Here is an 18,503-nt window from a genome sequence, read left to right as displayed (position 1 = left end):
TCATTCTTTCTGAGCCCTTTGCTTGTTCTGGACCATTACTCCCATTACTCAGACTCACTGCACTTTCAGCTCAGAACTCCCTGTCTCGTCCTGCTCTCCATGTGCACTTATTTACAAAGAAGCTTTGAAGTTCCTTTTTCCCAATGTCTTGAGCAGGACTGACCTCTCCATTTCTCGAGGTCAACATCAAGCCAAGAACATTTGATTCTTCAAAAAGGACCATCGTGCCTTGGTTTGGATGATTTAGAGATGTGAAGGAAAGTTGCAGAGAAATAAATTAGGTCCATTTAAATTGATATTGCAGAGAGAAACACAGGAGTTGTCAAGCCTTTGTTTCATCAATATAGCATAGTCACATGCCACTGCATAGTATAAGTGACATGATAAGTATAAAGTCCTGAGCATAAAGTGCAGTACACAGGAAGCATCCAATGTATGGTTTTATAATTTACTCTATTAAGCTGCATTAAACTTACTTCTCTTCCTTCCAACCTCAGAAAGACAGTATAATGCACTAGCTAATGCTCAAGACTTTCATTGACTGATAGATCAATAGAACAGAAGAGAGTTTGAACAGACTCAGATGCACATGGCCACTTGGCCCCTTGATTGGCAACAAAGCGGCCACTGAAGTTCAGTGGGGGAAAGATGACCCTTTCGTGTAACTGGTGTGTGGGCAGTTTGATACCGTGTGGGATATAACTAAACCTGGACCTTTACTTCACACAATACACAAAAATTAACTTGAGAAGGATCACAGACTTTAAGGTGAACAGACCTTAAAGGTGGAACAGTAGAAATCCCACTTTAAGACACACATAAGAGAATACCTTTGTGATTTAGAGACTAATTAAGATTACTTAATCACGACATAGGAAGCACTAACCATAAAAGATAAAACTGGTATTTGAAGTAATATACTCAATAATACCTACAATTTAGCCATGTCTCTTATATTAGCTACAGTTTCTATTTAGTTGAGATTTACAATGTATCGTGAATGATGACTCAGAGCCATCCAAATACTCACAAAGTCTTAAATTTCACATTCATTTTGCAGAGACATTTGCAATTGCAAAATACCAGTCCTTTCCCAACTAATGATTTCTAAGAGAGAACAAAAAAAGAGGCCTCAGTTGCGCTTTTAGAATCCCACTAAAAAGCAGCCCAGAAAGAAAATGGAGTATTAGTGCAGAGAGCTCCTGATGAATCCATGGGCATCATTTTGGATCATGTGACCCTCCCACCCACAGGAGTGATCATCTCTTTCTCAAACCTTTTGTTTTTTTGCTTTTAAGATTATTTATGTATTTATTTGAGAGAGGACTGTGCAAGAGAGAGAGAGAGAGAGAGAGAGCGAGCAGGCGCACACGCATGCACACGCACCCACATGGGCGGGGGTGGTGGGCAGAGGGAGAGGGAGAAGCAGACTCCCCGCTGAGCAGGGAGCCCATCACAGGTCTTGATCCCAGGCCCCTGGGGGTCATGTCATGATCTGAACTAAGGCAAACGCTTAAGGGACTGAGCCACCCAGGCGCCCCTCAAACATTTTTAAGCAAGAAATTCATAGTCAAACTTGAGAACAAGCTTACTGACATTAAAGGTTTGTAGTGCCAGGAAAGTCTTCTGAATAAAATGCGAGAACATCATTTGTGCAGTTACCCATGGGATTAAACTGTTAGAAAAGAGGATGATAAGGTAGAGAATTTCTGAAAGCCCCGGACACCAGGATTCTTAGTTTACATATTACTTGAACTGTTTTTTTCCAAGCTACCAATTTATGTAACACATTTGATTCACCAACTTTTCTTCTTCCTAGCATCTAATCCATTTTGCTTTCTTTCCCAGGTCTTCTTTGCATTGTTTTTGGTTCCCTCCTAAATCTTTTCCAGTTAACAGTAAAACAAGCTGAAACAGGGCTGGTGGATAAAGCCAGTTTCTCTTCCTCAGCCCGCAGCCATCCTTCCGCTTAGTTTCCTGAAACGCCGCAGAGCTATGTTTAGTGACATCTCCAGGCTCCTGTCTCTTCGCCACTTACCAGCTGCATGCCTTGAGCCAGATGCCTCTTGAGCCTTAGTTCCCTTCTTTGTGAGTAACACGCAGGGCTTATGACACGCAACACACAGGATAGACATCCAGATCTCAGCACGGGGTCTGGCATGGAGAAGGTACCTACTGGTGTGATGATCATAGCTCTCTTGGGCAGTGGAACTAAGTTCTGATTTTGCCTTACACTCCTGTTCTTTAGGGACCATCCCCCAAGCACTTCACGTTCAATCAGATTCTTCCTGGAGCCCAGCATCTAACTTCTGAGGGTTCCAAACTAGCCTATGTCCCATCATGGAAACTAAGGAGAAGGAGGCACCCCCCTAGTAGACTGAGATTCGGGAGTGAAGACATGGGATCTTCTTTATGCCAGCCTTTTACTGGTTATCATAAATGAAAAAATACCTTGCTGAAATGTGTCTCTTTGGTATTGGTATGTATCTCTTAGAGATAGGCTAGGAATTAATGGGGACTAACGTTTGTACTCTGTCAAGGAAACAAAACAATAGATAGTGTCAATGTTGAGTGTTTATATGACATCAGGCAAGACATTTAAGCTCTCTAAGCTTCAGTGTGCTTAACTGTAAAGTGTGCTGCATGATAAGAGTATCTACTTCAATAGAGTGATTATGAAGATTAGAATAGGCAATCTGATGTTTAGTACAACTTATATAATAAATACTTAGATTATTATTTATTACTAGTGCTTATAATCTCATTATAACTTTTTTCTATATCTGTAAAAAAGGATAATAACACCTATTACATAGGTTTTTATGAAGATTAAATGAGATCATCTTTTAGAGTTCCTAAGGCTGATTTCAACCTGGGGGCAGGTTTCCCCACATGCAACACCAAGAAATTCTGGGACACCATCAGGGGATCCAAGAATTTCACTCAATTCTGATACTATCCACTGGGAGATAGCATCACATTCCACAGGTTAAGGGCTCAGTCCCACAAGACGGCCCAGCCCCTCTCTCCCCAACTTCACATGCCAATCTCAAGCCCGAGGCTGCTCCCTGTGCTTCTGATCAGCTGCTTACAGGCTGGAGGATCCAAAGACGTCTTCCTTAGGTTGGATTAACGTGCTAGAGCAGCTCACAGAACTCAGGGAAACGCTTACTTATGTTTACCGGTTTGTGAAAGGATAGGATAAGGCTACAGATGAACAGTCAGAGGAACAGATGCACACAGTGATTGTCCTGCACAAAGGAACTCAGTCCTCATGGAGTCTGGGGGCTGGTTTGGTAGCCCGAGGAAGCATTCTGGTATCCCAAGTGTAGGAAATATCTGAAAAAGACCAAAATACTGCCCAATTTGAGTTTTTAATGGAGGCTTCATTACATAATCATGATTGACTAAGTCATTGGCCACTGGCTCATTTAACCCCCTGCGCCTCTCCCCCCTCTGATTCTGAGGTCCAGGGGTGGGACTAAAAGTTCCAAACCTTTAATCCCATGGTTGGTCTTCCTGGCAACCAGGCCCCCCACCCTTGGGTGGGTCCAATAGTCACCTTCATTAATAACAACACTCCCATTTCACGTTTATGGCTCAGAAGCATTTTCGGGGATTATAGATAAAGACCAAATATATCTAAGAAATCGATTTAGCCATCTGAATGACCAAAATTTGTATTTCTCAGAAACCACTGTATTTTAGATAATATGTAAATATTTAAGAATATTTGTGGTACATTTCTAGATACATTATAGGAACCTAACAAATGTTAGTTTTTTCAAACAAACTTCGGTTAGTTGGTTGCTGCACCAGGACTACACAACACACACACACACACACACACACACACACACGCATACACACATGCACAATTTTCCCTGGTTCTCATTGATACTATTGAAGCAGGAGAAAATCTATACATTGTTTCATGAACATGTGCACTGCTTAAAAGGCTCAGGTCCCATCCTACAGATTTGAATGGTCAAACTTATTGGATAGATTTAAAATGAGTGTTCTTTTTAATGTATCCTTTTCCTTGAATAACATTCTACTTGGTGGGGGAGGCGGACAGATGTTACTTATCCTGTATCCATTTTTTTTTTCTAATCCAAATGGAAATTATAAACGACCTAATCTGTTTAAAACACAAAGAATCCTTTATAGCGTTGTTCTCTCCCCTCATTATTGCCATCAAAAGACAGTTGCTTGCCATGTAAATTCTCATAAAGCCAACTGGTCCTTATCGTGATCCATTGGCTCTCAGGGCATTTCCTTCTCTGTGAATCAGACATGATTCTTTTTTATAGACTTTCATATTTAGATTTATGAGTAACATGGTAATGTGTCCCAATAACTGTCTTTTTCTTTTAAACAAAGAGGCATTTGTTCAAGCAGCTAAATATAGCAATTACTCAATACATTTCCCCCTCTTCCACCTACTTTTTGCAATGAAACTGTGCACTATGTCATTGACATAAAGCAAGGGAGTATAAGAGATGTGTTTATTTGACCTTGGGCAAAATACCTCTGGTCACTAAGCCTTAGTCTGCTCATCTTTAAAATGTACATGATAAGACTATACTTCAAATACAGTGATTATGAAAATTAAATAGACAATATGAATATTTAGTGAAGTCCTGGCTTTGCTTTAAACAACTGATTGTTTATTTATTTATCTTTAAGATTTATTTATTTATTTTGGTGGGGACAGGGCAGACGGAGAAGGAGAGAGAGAATCCAGAATCAGATTCCCAGCTGAGCATGGAACCAGGGCTCCCTGCACGGTTCCATCCCACAACCCTGAGATCATAACCTGAGCCAAAATCAAGAGTCGGCAGCTTAACCAAATGAGCTCCCCAGGCGCCCCCAAATTGATTATCTTTTAAAGATATCTAAGTCATAAGAAAGAAAGTCTTCCTATTTGCCCATATAGTGCCACATATTTCCCCATGTAGTCCCCATTTCCAGTGCTGGTCATTCTTTTGCGTGGGTCCGGGTTGAGCTGAAGTCAAGCCTAGGCTGATCAGGTCTGTGCAGTTCCTTGTCTAAACCCACACTGTGTGTGCAAGTCAGAGCCAGGGCCAGAACGGTGGCCTCTAGACTTTCTAGGAAGAGTCCTTGCAACCCCAGCCCATGGCCTTTCACCATTAGAGAGGGTATTGAATTGAATTGTAAGCAAACAAGTGTCTTCAGATACTCTTGAGCACCAGTTCCCTCTGGGCAATGATGGCACCATCGACCCACTAAAGGACGAGGACCTTGAGCTGCTCCGGCATTTATCAGGGCCTGGTGTTTACAGACAGCGCTGCTGACTTGGGATAGCATGTGGCCAAGGAACCAAAGTAAGCGGTTTGCAAAATGATCGAGTTTATCTTCTTCACCTTATCTACATTTATTTTAATCGTGTTTGAGAATGTTCCAGAAAACATAATGGACACTTTGGGAGTCACAATTCTTCAAAGTGTTCAAAATGTGGGGCTTTTTATCTGATTTTCAATAAAAATACATTTATTGTAGGATAGTTAGAATGGAAGAATACTCTAAATTTCTAAATCATATATAATCCTGTAACTTATAGACAACCACTTTTAATATTTTGCTGTATTTCCTTTGTCTTTTTGCATACATATGTACATATATGTTATATATGTAGGTTATATATATATATATATATATATATATATATTATGTACACACATATATTACAAAATAGAAAACCTCCTTGTATATACAGTATGGCCCAGATTTAAAAAATAATATAATAGCATCAACATTCCTACAATTCATGAAAGAGCTTTCAAAAACCCTGATTTTGAGTGTTTGTGTAATCACGTACCACATAATTGATCCATGATTTATTTAACCAAAGATCTCTGCTTCAGATGATAAAATTATCATCCTACTGCTGGGTTCCCTTTTATGGAAGGGAAGGAAATGCCTCTCAGGTACTGCCTAACATATATTATCTTCCTGGGGAAATAATTCGCTTCTTTAATACAAAGGGTATTACAAGCTCTATTTAAAGATTTTTTTTTTTTATTTGACAGACAGAGATCACAAGTAGGCAGAGAGGCAGGCAGAGAAAGAGAGGGAAGCAGGCTCCCTGCTGAGCAGAGAGCCCGATGCGGTGCTCGATCCCAGGACCCTGGGATCATGACCTGAGCCGAAGGCAGAGGCTTTTAACCCACTGAGCCACCCAGGTGCCCCACAAGCTCTATTTATACTGTCAGACAGCAGAGAATACATTGGCGGTTTAGGTTCCTCCTGTGGCAGACATACGAGAAACGACAGCAAATAAGAACCTCGAATCTTTTTTCACTTCCCCTGAAGGAGGTCATGTGGTCGCTGACATGTTTGATGAAGATAAACACTTGGTACATTACCTTGATTCCTGTATTTAGTTGTTCCCTCACATATTCCCAGAGGATCCTAAAGAAGTGAAAGCCTGTTTATGAGTGAATTATTCTTCCCTCAAGAAACTCAATTCCTACTGTATATTGCTATTCCCCTTGGCCCTGCTGAGCTGGAGACAAATGAATTCTGATTTGAGAAGAAATCTGTATTTACAGCTGTATGAAAGGGATATTCAAACTAATTTAAATGTAAACTCCTTCCATAAAGTTTTAAAAATTAATTTCAGAGGTAGAATTTGTGATTCATCAGTTGCATACAACACCCAGTGCTCATCACATCACGTGCCCTCCTGAATGCCCATCACCCAGTTACCCCATCTCCCCACTGCTCCCTCCCCTCCTGCAACCCCTGCTTTGTTCCCTATAGTTAAGAGTCTCTTATGGTTTGCCTCCCTCTCTATTTTCATCTTATTTTATTTTTTCTTCCCTTCCCTTATGTTCTCCCACACCTTTTAAACATTTCTAGCTCTTTTATTTCCAAAGGTGAGATGTCATTTGGTTTTCTTCCATCAAAAATGTCTTTCTGGCATCGCATAGGTTTGCCCTGCCCCAGCCACACCCTCTGGCCTGTGCCACTCCCTCATTCCTTGACACCGCTGCTGTGAGCTCTGCCTGGTTCTCTGAAGACGGGGTCACAAGATATCTTCTGCTCACTGCTGGTTTGTGTTGCTGGATCACTGAGTGTGAGGGTCAAGAAAGAGTTCTTGAGATGTTGTATGGTGCAACTTAGTAAATTTGTTCTAGTGGCACGGGGACAGGACCCCATGCTAGAGCTGCACCTTGACTCTGTGAAGCTGGTGGTTTTATGCTTAGTGCTCAAGGGGGAGGGGACGTGCAGGGAGTATGAGATCATAAATGTCTTCTTCAAATTCCTACTTGTAAAATGACTTTTGCAAGATTTTTCTGGTGCTTATCATGCAGTTTGATATTAACCATCAATGAGACGTACAGGCAGTCATGAGACCCTTTAAGAATGTAGCAACCAGGATGTATTTGATCCTTATCAGAACTATGCAGGCTATAGGCCAGCCTTCTGGGCTAAAGGGGGACATTTTTCTGCTTCTTTCCCCCACCTCATCAGGATCCATGTTACTGATGAAGCTGTTAATGGCAAGAATCATGGACTATAAACCACCACCCACAGCAAATATCTCAATATCCTTATCCAATGCACTTGGAAGGAACCATGTCCCAAGCCGTAGTACATGCTGGAGTAGGATGTTGGGGGAGGGGGATGTATATGGACTGGGTTTTAAGGAGGGCAAATGGAAATGAAGCGAAGTTCTATTTGGGGGAGGGACAGGAAGGAGGCAGGAGGGGGCGGGGAAGGACATCTAATCACTGTGTTACAGGATTATGAGGTTCTTGTCTCACAGAGTCAAAGAATGAATCTCGAGGACACAAAAGGGTGAAGTGAGGTGGAAGTTTATCAAGTGAAGGTGAGAACAGAAAGGAAAGGAAAAAAGCTCTCTAGAGTGAGAGGGGTCCAAAGAGATTGCCACTGAGGGCTTCTAGGGGCAGTGTTTTATGGAGAACTGACTGGGAAGCTTGCGGCCTTGAGCTGCGTGTGTCTTAGTTTGTTCCCTTATCTCTCGTTCCACTCTGTCTCAGCGTCTCCACCTGCCCAGAACAGTCTGAGAGCCAAGACAGGGGCCTCCTATTTCTCCTGCCTGGAACGTGACTCCTTCCCTACTCACGGGACAGGATCTGTGGGCAGGAAGAGCTATACTGGGATTGTGAGCAGTGACTCTACTTTTTAAATACTGGGAGTTAGGGATCTCGCAAGTCTCCAAGGAATCCGGAAACAAGGCTCTCAGGACCTTGAGGGGCCAGCTGTGGCCAAGATAAGGTTACTTTCAAACGTGAAGGCACAAGGGCAGCCATGAGCTCCTCCAGGAAGGTCACGCTCTGCATGTTCAGATATTCGTGGGCTGCAAGATGTTAGGAGATGTTCATTTAAGCTACATTTCCTTTGCCTTTGTTTCTCACATTGACTTTGTGCCAGGGTTTTTCTTTCTCTGATATGATGATAGTCAACGAGGAGAGGACAAAAGAGAAGCACCTCGCAAGCCCGTGTGGGGTATGTGCCTGGCTTGCACAGGTAAAATTAGTTCCAAAATTGCACACCCTGTACTTCCTCGTTCAAGGGGACTTTTACCCTTATTTCTTCTGTGTGTGACTCTCCAGCCCCAGAAGCTATAAGACCCTGTCACATGACAAGGTCCACCAGGCCGTTTTCAACTGCTTTTTGCCATCACCCAGGCTTTCCAACACTGGGCCACCTGGATAGACTTCTCTTGGGGAAACAAAGGTCCTGCCCTGAGGTCTGGTCTGAGCACCAAGAGGTTCTCATCAGCTTTGCATTTTATTTCTCCTTTTTCCTGTATGGGAAAACCCTCAAATGGTTATGTGAGCATAACCTCAGCCTTTCTCTCTTCCTCTCTCTTATTGGGAAGAGACTATTTTGCTGTGCAAGGGGTAGAAACACAGAGGCGGCTAGGGTGTGTTGGTGTGGCTGAGCTTTCCGTCCTTTGGATATTTATTTCTGAAAATAAGAGTGAGCATTTTGTTAAGACCCACCCCTCCCCCAAAGGTACTAGCAAGATTCCTTTTTGTTAACACACACACACACACACACACACACACACACACACACTCATCTTCAGCCCTCAGCAGCTGTGAGCAAGAGCAAGAAATAGAACCTGCTGATGCAACCCTCTGTAACTTAACTGCACGGGGGCCAAACCACCCTACCATGGACTAAGAATGAGCTCAGAACAATGGGTAGGTTTATGCAATGTCTTGGAACCACAGTGGAAGCTTCTGACCAGATGGCCAAAATGGGAGGTGTTTATTTTTTCTTCTCTTCTTTCATTCTTTGCCTCATAATGACCACTCCCAACCTAGAAATCGATTTTGGGTGATACTACTGATTCAGAAAGCCAACTTTGGAACAAGGCCAACAAGGCACGCGACTCTCTGGACTCATTTCTAGGCAGAGAATACATTCCGGCCTGATTTACACAACTATTGCACAAACTGGCTTTCCAAAAGATTTAGGTTGAATCAAAGGGCTCATTCATATCACTGTTTTTTGAAAATTGCTATATTCCAGAATTAGGCTACTCAATATTCTCTAAGTGGTATGAATGTGCTTTAGAATTGGGGTACTTCGAAATGTGTTAGTTTGTTCCCTTTTGGAAGCCCTAGATAAAACTTCTCTTCACAAAGGATTAGTGGTGAGCTGTTCCACATGGATGTTTTTATCCAAGACTGGCCAAATCTTCCACATTCTCTCCCTACTATAGGACAATGGCCTCAGTAATTCTCCTATTTTTCTATAGAATAAGAGCTTATATACTTACATGCCACATTCCAACACAAGTCATTAAGAATTTTCATCTCTACTATAAATGTGCAAATGTAGAGATAAGAAAGCATCTTATGTTCTTTGTTTGGTTGAAGGGGTAGGTAATAAGCATCTCAGAGGGAGTTAAGGTTTGGACACTGGAGTTGGGTTTACTACCAAGCAATCTGGAAAACATAGCAGTAAACTCTGTCTGGAAATTGCAATTCACATTCCAAAGAAGGCTGGAATGAAAAAAGAATAAACCTACCAATAATGATTCGTGCTAGATCCTGCTAGTATAGGCATGCATTTTAAGAACAATTTTCTCATACAAAAGAGTCACCATCAAAGGAGTAGCCACAAAAAGATATACAGGTTTTGTTTCCATTCATAGAAAGTTTAGAGTCGACAAAACTGAACTCTATTTTTTAGGGATATATACACAAGTAGTATAGTTAGAAAGAAAAATGAAGAAATAAACACAGAAGTCAGTGCAGTGGTTCCCACTAGGAGAAAGGGGTGGGACCAGGTATAACTGGGTGGTTCGTGATTGTGGGTCATTTTATTTCTTGATCTGGGTGGTGGCTATACAAATGTTTGCTAGATTCAGTAAACAACACATGTGTTTTATACATTTATTTTCTGAGAACTTGTTTTATTTCATATTAAAAAATAATGTGAAAAAATGGCAACATTAATCATCCCTAGGGAGATAAACACAAGACTTGAGAGCTATTGACTGTTCAGTGACTGACATATTCTGCGTTATCCTAGAGTGAAATTCTCATCTGGAGATCGTATTTAAGATTAGAGGCTGAGGGATGCCTGGGTGGCTCATTTGGTTAAGCGCCTACTTTCAACTCTGATCTTGGTCCCAGGGTCCTGAGATCAAGTTCCACATCGGGCTCCTTGCTCAGTGGGGAACCCGCTTCTCTCTCTGCCTGCCACTCCCCCTGCTTGTACTCTCTCTTTCTCTCTGACAAATAAATAAAATCTAGGGAAAAACAAAAAGATTAGAGGTTGAACATGCGACTGCCCTTGATGCTTGACTTCTCTTTGACAGTTTGGGACCACAGGCGGCAAGGGCAGGAGCTGGAACAAGGAGGGCCCAGCAAAAGATGGGGGAGCAAGATGAGGGAGAAGACATAGTACAGGCCAGGGAGGCCAGAGGTCAGAGTGGAAACCAAAGGTCAAGAAGGAAAAGCTATTGGTGGTAAGAACAAGGCTATGTGTCTGGGCACCTGGCTGGCTCAGTCAGTAGAGCACGTGACTCTTGATCTCAGGGTTATGAGTTTGAGCCCCATGTTGGGTGTAGAGACTGCTTAAATAAATAAAAAAATTTTTTAAAGAACAAGGCTATGTGTCAAAACTAGGCACTCAAACAGAAGTCTAGACAATATTGGCAAGTTTTCAGAAGGAAAACTTGGAGCTCAGGAGATGTGATGCTTAGTCTCCTGGCATAGGCCCAGTAGAGCTGGGAGGGAGAGGCTGGTGGGAACTCAAAATTACACGTACTACTAAGACAGCAGTAGCTCTTGGGGTCCCTGAGGAAGGCAATGTAAGAAATGATCGAGTAAGTAAAAGGAAGGTTAGCCTAAGGATTCAGTCATTCAAATACTTATTGAGAGCCTCCTATGGGTCAGATGCTATCCTAGGAATTGGAAATCAGTGTAAACAAAACAACCTCTGCCTTCCTAGAACTTATGATCTAAGAGGTAGTGAAGGAGCAAGAGGGGCAGATAATAAATAAGTAATTATACAACTAAAAGGTGATTCTACACAGTACTATCGGGAAAAAAAGACAGGATAATGGAGAATGATCTGGGAGGGGCTAGTACTCAAGAATGTTGAGAAAAGCTCTTCTAGAGGAGGGACAAGTAGAAAGACAATGTAATGAGATGTCACCGGCAGTCTGGAAAAGTTGTCAAGGGCAGTAATACAGAAAAGAAGCAGAGATGAGATCTGTGATTAAGGCCCAGCTGTTGAACAGGGCTTGGGGCCAGGAAAACTGGCTACCTGGAAAACCTGGAAAGATTAAGAACAGCCCAGTCCTGAAGGGGCTGAGGTACTTGATCCATTATCAAAGTTGGGGGCCCAGGCTTGGCAGAGCCCAACAGAGACCATGACTCCAAGTGGGGTGGCTGACCTGGAGCTTGATCCTGGGGAACATGTCAGAAGTCAGAGCCAGGCCTCAGAGCCAGAAAATCCTTTGTTTAAGACACACAACTGCATTTCCTGAGCCAATTGTCTTTTCCCCAAGGAAACCTCAGATTTCTGGTTTGGAGCTCTCACTGTGATCTCTGACGTACCGCATGAAGCACATCACAGAACATCAAAGCTGGAGAATGCTACTGGATTCTCTCTTCTTGGCTGAGGATGGTGGCCATATTCCAGTTGTCCTGGGGTTACAATACACAGAGATGGACAATGCAGAGAAAAGTCCCTTGGCCTCCACAGATGTCTGGAACACATTTATTTGTCAATAGCCTACTTATAGTGTCTGTCTCCCGGCAAGATAAAGTCTCCTGGAATACTGACCATTGAAAGCCAGGGAATCAAGCAGCATAAGGTTAGTGAACTCATACCTTGTCTACCTCATGGCTTGCCTTAGGTATATCTTAGAGATATGAAGGGTTCAGTTCCAGACCACCATGATAAAGTGAGTCTTATAATAAAGCAAAGCAAATGAATTTTTTAGTTTCTCAGTGTATATAAGCATATTGTATTCTAGTAAGTATGCAATAGCATTATGTTTAGAAAAATGTATATGTCTGAATTAAAAATATTTTATTACTAAAAATGCTGACTCTCATCTGAGCTTTCAGCAAATCATCATCACTGATCCCAGATCACCATAACAAATATGAGGAAAAAGTTTGAAATCTTGTGAGAATTACCAAAATGTAACACAGAGACACGAAGTAAGCAAATGCCATTGGAAAAATGACATCTATAGATTTGCTTGACACTGGGTTGCCACAAACCTTCAGTCTGTAAAAAACACAGCATCTGTGAAGTGTGACAAAATGAAGTATGCCAGTATTTACAATTAGCCCTTAGCTGTTCAATTATGTATTCTGGAAGGGTCCTTTCACCCAATACAGCAGCCATTTCTGGTCTTCCGATGTCAAAACAGCTGAGATAAAGGGCAAAGAGAATGATTCTATGAGACTGCCCTATGAGAAGCTGGAAAAAATTCCTTCCTGTTCCACCTCCTACAGTGAGGGTTCACTGAGACTGTCCCTTCCCCAAGGAGATCGCTAAAACAGATGACTCCGTAATCTTCCTGGCCCACTTCATGGCTTTGCTGAGAGGTCAAATGGTGGAAAACTATAGATTAGCTGTAGAGTATTATGGAAATTTAAGGGGTCATCATTATTATTATTTTATAGTAGGACCACGTTAAAATCTATTGCAGGTCCACAACCTTGTGGTTCAACAGAAAAATGAGCTGACCAGGTCTAAAAGGCCAGGCAGTGGTGTGGTGGTAAATATTGAACAAACCACCTTCAGGGTGGGGGAGCTCCAATTTCTGTGGTGTAAATACCGCTGCCATGGTTGATACTGAGCCACCGATGGGATGCCACCAAACACAGAATTGGGAAGATAAGAGCACAGTGGTGCAAGCTGGCCCCAGCATACCATTGGCTGCAGCAGGGACAGGGGGTTCAATGGGAAATCAAACACAATCCGTGCCCTCATAGACTAATGCATGGATGGGTTGAAGAGATAGACCACCCAGTAAAGCATCTTGCAGTAGTATAATAAACAACAAAATCCAGTACTTAAAACAAATACAGGCATTTTTTCCCCCAGTGAAATCTGTGCCCTAACAGGAAACAAAACCTTAAACTAACAAGATAAAGCTTTACTAGTAGGATTCAGCATCAGTTACAGTCAAGGGAGGTCACGAGAAATTCTACCTCTTAAAGATAGCTGCCTGCTTTTTTATGAAGACTGGCTGTAAATGTAATGACACATAATAGATTATGTTCAATGATCTCAGCTCGGTTACTGATAAGTATCAAAGGTACTGAGTCAGGGGCACATGGGTGGCTCACTTGTCAAGCCCCCGACTCTGGATTTTGGCTCAGGTCATGATCTCAGAGTCCCTAAGGTCAAGCCCTGGGTGGGCTCTGTGCTCTACAGGGAGTCTGCTTGAGATTCTCTGCACGGCCCGCTAATGTGCGCATTTGTGCATGCCTGCTCCCCCCCCCCTCAAATAAATAAATCTTCAAAGGTACTGAGTCAAAGAAAGGGCATCTATGAACTAGAAGACCTGCAACCCATTTTCTTAACACCTGCTAGCTCCTGCAGCTCCCTGTCCCTACATTGGCTGGGGAAAGGGCATTAGAGGTGGGGAGAGGGTGTGGGAGGCATGGCAGAAGCTTAAGAACCAAGGAGAAGAAGACGTGGACCCCATTAACATGTGCTTGTCCTGTTCTTTTGAAATCCATAATGTATACTCATACCACATGCTCCTGGGCAACCCTGCCATCTGTCGGGGTTCAAAACTCAGCCACACCTTCAAGATTTGAGCATCACACAGTCTTTCTCCCTTGGCTGTTCCGATGGCACTTTTCTCTCTCCTCTTCTGGCTCTTCACATGTAAGGGCTGCCTTCAAGTTTCCACCTTCTCTTCTTTTTTGCTTTCTATATTTTCTCTTTTAATGTTGACAGCAACTCCCTGTCTTCCTCCATGCAGATCACATCATACTGGCTGATCAAGACCTTCCCTCTTCCTGTTTAATCACCAGGTGCACAGCTGGTCTACTGTAGGCCTCTGGACCACCAGTTTAAACTGCATGTCTGGAGTTAGCTTCCTGCTTTCCCCTCTGGCCAGTTCCTCCCCTTGAAGTCTCCATTTCTCCTAATGACATGACAGTATTTCAGTCAGCAAAAATTGAACTCTGAAGTCATTTTTCAAAGTTCCTCTTTCTCTAGTAGCTCTCACCATGTTAATCGCTGAGGTGGTTTTCCTACTTACTGGCACCAGTGTCATTCCGGCTTTCATGAACTCTCATGGGACCACCTCTCTTTTGTGGCTGTTTCTCTCTGCTCCATCCTGTATCTGGGGAGCGGATCATCAGTCATGGTACCCCATCCAGCCTTTACCATTGTCATGTGACCTGAGCTTGGCCAATCAGGGTCCTTCCTTAGAGGTTTCCCAAATTGGAGGTCCAAGGATGTTTTGGGTTCTCTTGGTTTTATGCTCTTTAGCTTACAGGTGGATTGTAAGCATGAATCCAAAACTACTGGTAGCCATGAACCTGAATGTCTGGAGAAGCCTAAAAGAAAACAGTTTATTCATAAATAAGAAGCAGCTATGAGAGTCATGCCTTTGTTCTCAACCTGATTTCACTTAACCTTAAGGGTGGCTCTAGTCCTATCTCCATTCAAAAAGCATGTCCTTAGCTCACAATTATATAAAGTGGTTTTGTGTTTGTTTGTTTTAATCACAAGCTATTTGCTGGCACAAGGGAATGGAACCATACACACATTTTTTAAAATTTAAATTAAAATATATGTTCTTGCCCAAAAGTAAGGGCCTACAACTGAAATGGCAGGGAAATTCCTATTCGAGTTTCGGAGAGAGCAAAGCTGGAATTAATCAGTCAGCTCTCCCCTCAGCAGATCTGCAGTGCTATAAGCCTTGCTTAGAGCGTGTGCCTTCTCAAACTGAGTGTGATTCTAGTGTTCAAAGAGTTGGATCTTAAAATCAACACAATTCCTGAATGCAATCTCATTATTTCATTTGGTGTTCAACTGCAGAAACAGCCATAATATCTGTGCTCTTGGGAAAACATTGGTTATAAAGGCACCTTCCCAAAGGCTTTTCAAGAGTAACTGCTGACTTTCCTTACTTTTCTCCTCATCCATCAGCTCCCCAAAGAAGACGCAGCTCTCTGGTACCTGTTCTAAGTCACTTCGTACAACTTTGTAAGTAGGAACATGTTTATTTTAGGCTCCTTTCTAGGTTATAAACCCATTTTCTGGTAGAGTTAACTTACTTAAGAAACATCCATTGGTGCGCTTGCAGCAGCATAAAGCACCAGGAGTCTATTAGGGAGGGAGTTAACCCAATCAACAAAGCTAGACTCCTGCTCCAAGGGGGTTTATGATCTGGTACAGTAGTTTTCAAACTTGGTTGCAAATTGCAGACAGCTGGAGAGTTCCTCTTTCAAGTGGTCTGGGATTGGTCAGGTGCACAAGGACTTTCAGCTTCTTTGGTGATGTGATTGTGCAGCCAAAATTGAGAAATGTTCTTCTGGATGAAAAGAAGCCCTCGCAGGGTGCTCTGAGACCCTGGGGGAGAAGGACCCTAAGAGAGAATCTCAACCTTACAAGTGAAAATCTTACAAAATGCCCTTGTTCCACACCAAACTCGTGAATTCAGAATCTCAGATCACAGGGCATTAGTATGTTTTAAAAGCTTCCTGGGTGATTCTGATACCCAGAGATGGTTGAGAACCTGGAACCCCCCTAGGGAGGTAGAGGGGAAGGCTTTCTAGAAGGACTGACAGCCACATGGAGACTTGGAAAATACACATGGGTACTTGGGCAAAGAAGCAGGCCAGGCCTTGACATTTACTTTGCTTTTCCCATAACGCCCACACAGGCTCTGGAACATTATAGTTACTCAATAAACTTCTGTGAAGGAAATGTTTGGGATCACTGAGGTTACATGGGTGGAAACATCTGTATTCGTTTCCCGGGGCTGCTGTTACAAAGTACTACCATCTGGATGGCTTCGTGCCATAGGAATTTATTCTCTCCAGTTCTGGAAGCTAGATATCTGAAGTCCAGTTATCACCAGGGTTCCTTTTTGGAAGCTCTGGGGAAGAATCTACTCCATGTCTTTCTCACTTCAGTGGGCTGCTAACAATCCTTGACTTTCCTTAGCTTATGAGTACATCACTCTAATCTCTGCCTCCATGGTCACATGGCCTTCTTCCCTTGTAGGTGTTTCTGTGTCCAGAGTTCCCTCTTATTCTAAGGACCCCAGTCATTGGGTCATCCAGGCCCAGTCTAATCTAGTATGAACTCAATCACATCAGTAAAGACCCTATCCCTAAATAAGGTCATATTTATAGATAGCTGGGGTTAGGACTTAAACAGATTGGGGGAGGGGTACAATTCAACCCACATGGAATCCCGAAGGGTAAGAGAAGCTGGAGGCCACAGAACAGAGAGAAGTAGGCCAGGAGAGAAGCCTGAACTTGTCCTAGCCTTGTCCCTGCTCCCATTGGATCTATTCACTTGAGTGAGTGGCTCTGAAATATTTTCCAGTTATGAACCCCTAGTTTTTGTAGGACTCTTCCACACATGACACATCATTAATTTGTGAAGTTACACTTCACATTTTTAGGGAGGAAAGAGAAATATTCTGTAAACCAATCGGAGACTGTGACATCTTCCGTCCTCCATCTGAGGCCCTAGCTTTATCGATTTGATTCCTTCCCTAGCTCAGACTAGAGGGCAGTGCACTCACAGACTCAGACGTGTGGTGCTAAACTGGGACAGATGTCATGGTATCTGTTTCTCTGTCTTTGTCTCTCTTCTCCAGGCTCTCTGTTGGTCCTCCGTTCGGGTGTGCCCTGTTGGAAAGGATAAACACACATGTGACATATTTAAAGTTTGATGAAAGGACTGAAGAATTCCAGCTGATTTTTATCCAACTTTAACACTTAGTTTTCAAGAAGCAATGTGGCTTCACGAATTGGTAAGATTAAAAAGAAATATTTTATCCTATATCCTTCTCCTTAGAAGACCCCACCTCACTGCCCACGCTGTGAACTGGGAAAATAATAAACTGTAAAAAAAAGTTTTAGAGAGGGTGGGGGAAGGGAAAAGGGAGAGGGAGAGAGAGGATCTTACCCAGGCTCCACGCCCAGTGCAGAGCCCAACGCAGGGTTTGATCTCATGACCCTCAGATCATGACCTGGAAATCAAGAGTCAGTTGCTTAACTGACTGAGCCACCCAGGCGCCCCTAAACTGTAAAGTGTTTTAATTCAGATAAAAGTTGAGTGTTTTGAGTATATGACCATGACTTGTACATAAACTTGGAGCCTTCCCGGATAGCCTAAAGTCTCTGAAAGCATCACACACAGTCTCCGTGGCTTAACTTCTGCCTCCTCTGCCCCACTGCAGTCTGGCTTGTGTGCCCACAGCTGCAGTGCAAATACTTTCTGAAGATGATCAGAACCTTCAGATTGTCAGATTTCATGGCTTCAGACTTAGAATGGCTAAAATTTAAAAGACTGCCACAGCAGGCGCCAGCATCTGACTCTTGACCAGCTCAGGTCATGATCTCAGGGTGGTGAGATTGAGCCCCGTGTGGGTTCCATGCTGGGTTTGGAGCCTGCTTAAGAGTCTCATTCTCTCCCCTCCCTCTGCACCGCCCCATGCTGTTCTCTCCTTCTCTTAAAAAAAAAAAAAAAAGACTGTCACAGGGAACACTGGCAAGGATGTGGAAGGCCTGGAACTCTCAGACACTGCTTGTGGGCATGTAAAATGGAATACAGGTCAGCAGTTTCTTTGAAATACAGGTCAGCAGTTTCTTAAAAAGTTAAACATACCTCAAACAATGAATAGTGGAACACTACATCAAAAACTGATGATGTACTGAATGATGACTAACATAAGACAATAATAATAAAAAGAAAGTTACACATACACATGTCACATAAGCCAGCCTAAGGATTCGCGCAAGAGAAAAGAAAGTGCACGTTCA

General features: G+C 42.8%; 1 long non-coding RNA gene across 1 annotated transcript in view; it reads left to right on the top strand.

Moving 5' to 3' along the window:
* The window catches only part of LOC111146908, a 35,937-nt gene extending 18,328 nt beyond the window's left edge, over positions 1-17,609 (top strand). Inside the window, exons 3-5 of the long non-coding RNA XR_002640570.1 lie at positions 12,029-12,337; positions 15,652-15,708; positions 17,336-17,609. This is a non-coding gene — a long non-coding RNA (uncharacterized LOC111146908). The remainder of the gene's footprint in view (positions 1-12,028; positions 12,338-15,651; positions 15,709-17,335) is intronic.
* The last annotated feature ends 894 nt before the right edge of the window (positions 17,610-18,503 follow it).

This window comes from Enhydra lutris, unplaced genomic scaffold (assembly GCF_002288905.1).
Source record: "Enhydra lutris kenyoni isolate GAN:26980312 unplaced genomic scaffold, ASM228890v2 scaffoldscaffold15, whole genome shotgun sequence".
Lineage (NCBI taxonomy): Eukaryota > Metazoa > Chordata > Mammalia > Carnivora > Mustelidae > Enhydra > Enhydra lutris.
The sequence above is the reverse complement of the archived record's forward strand: the minus strand, read 5'-3'. Positions and strand labels throughout refer to the sequence as shown.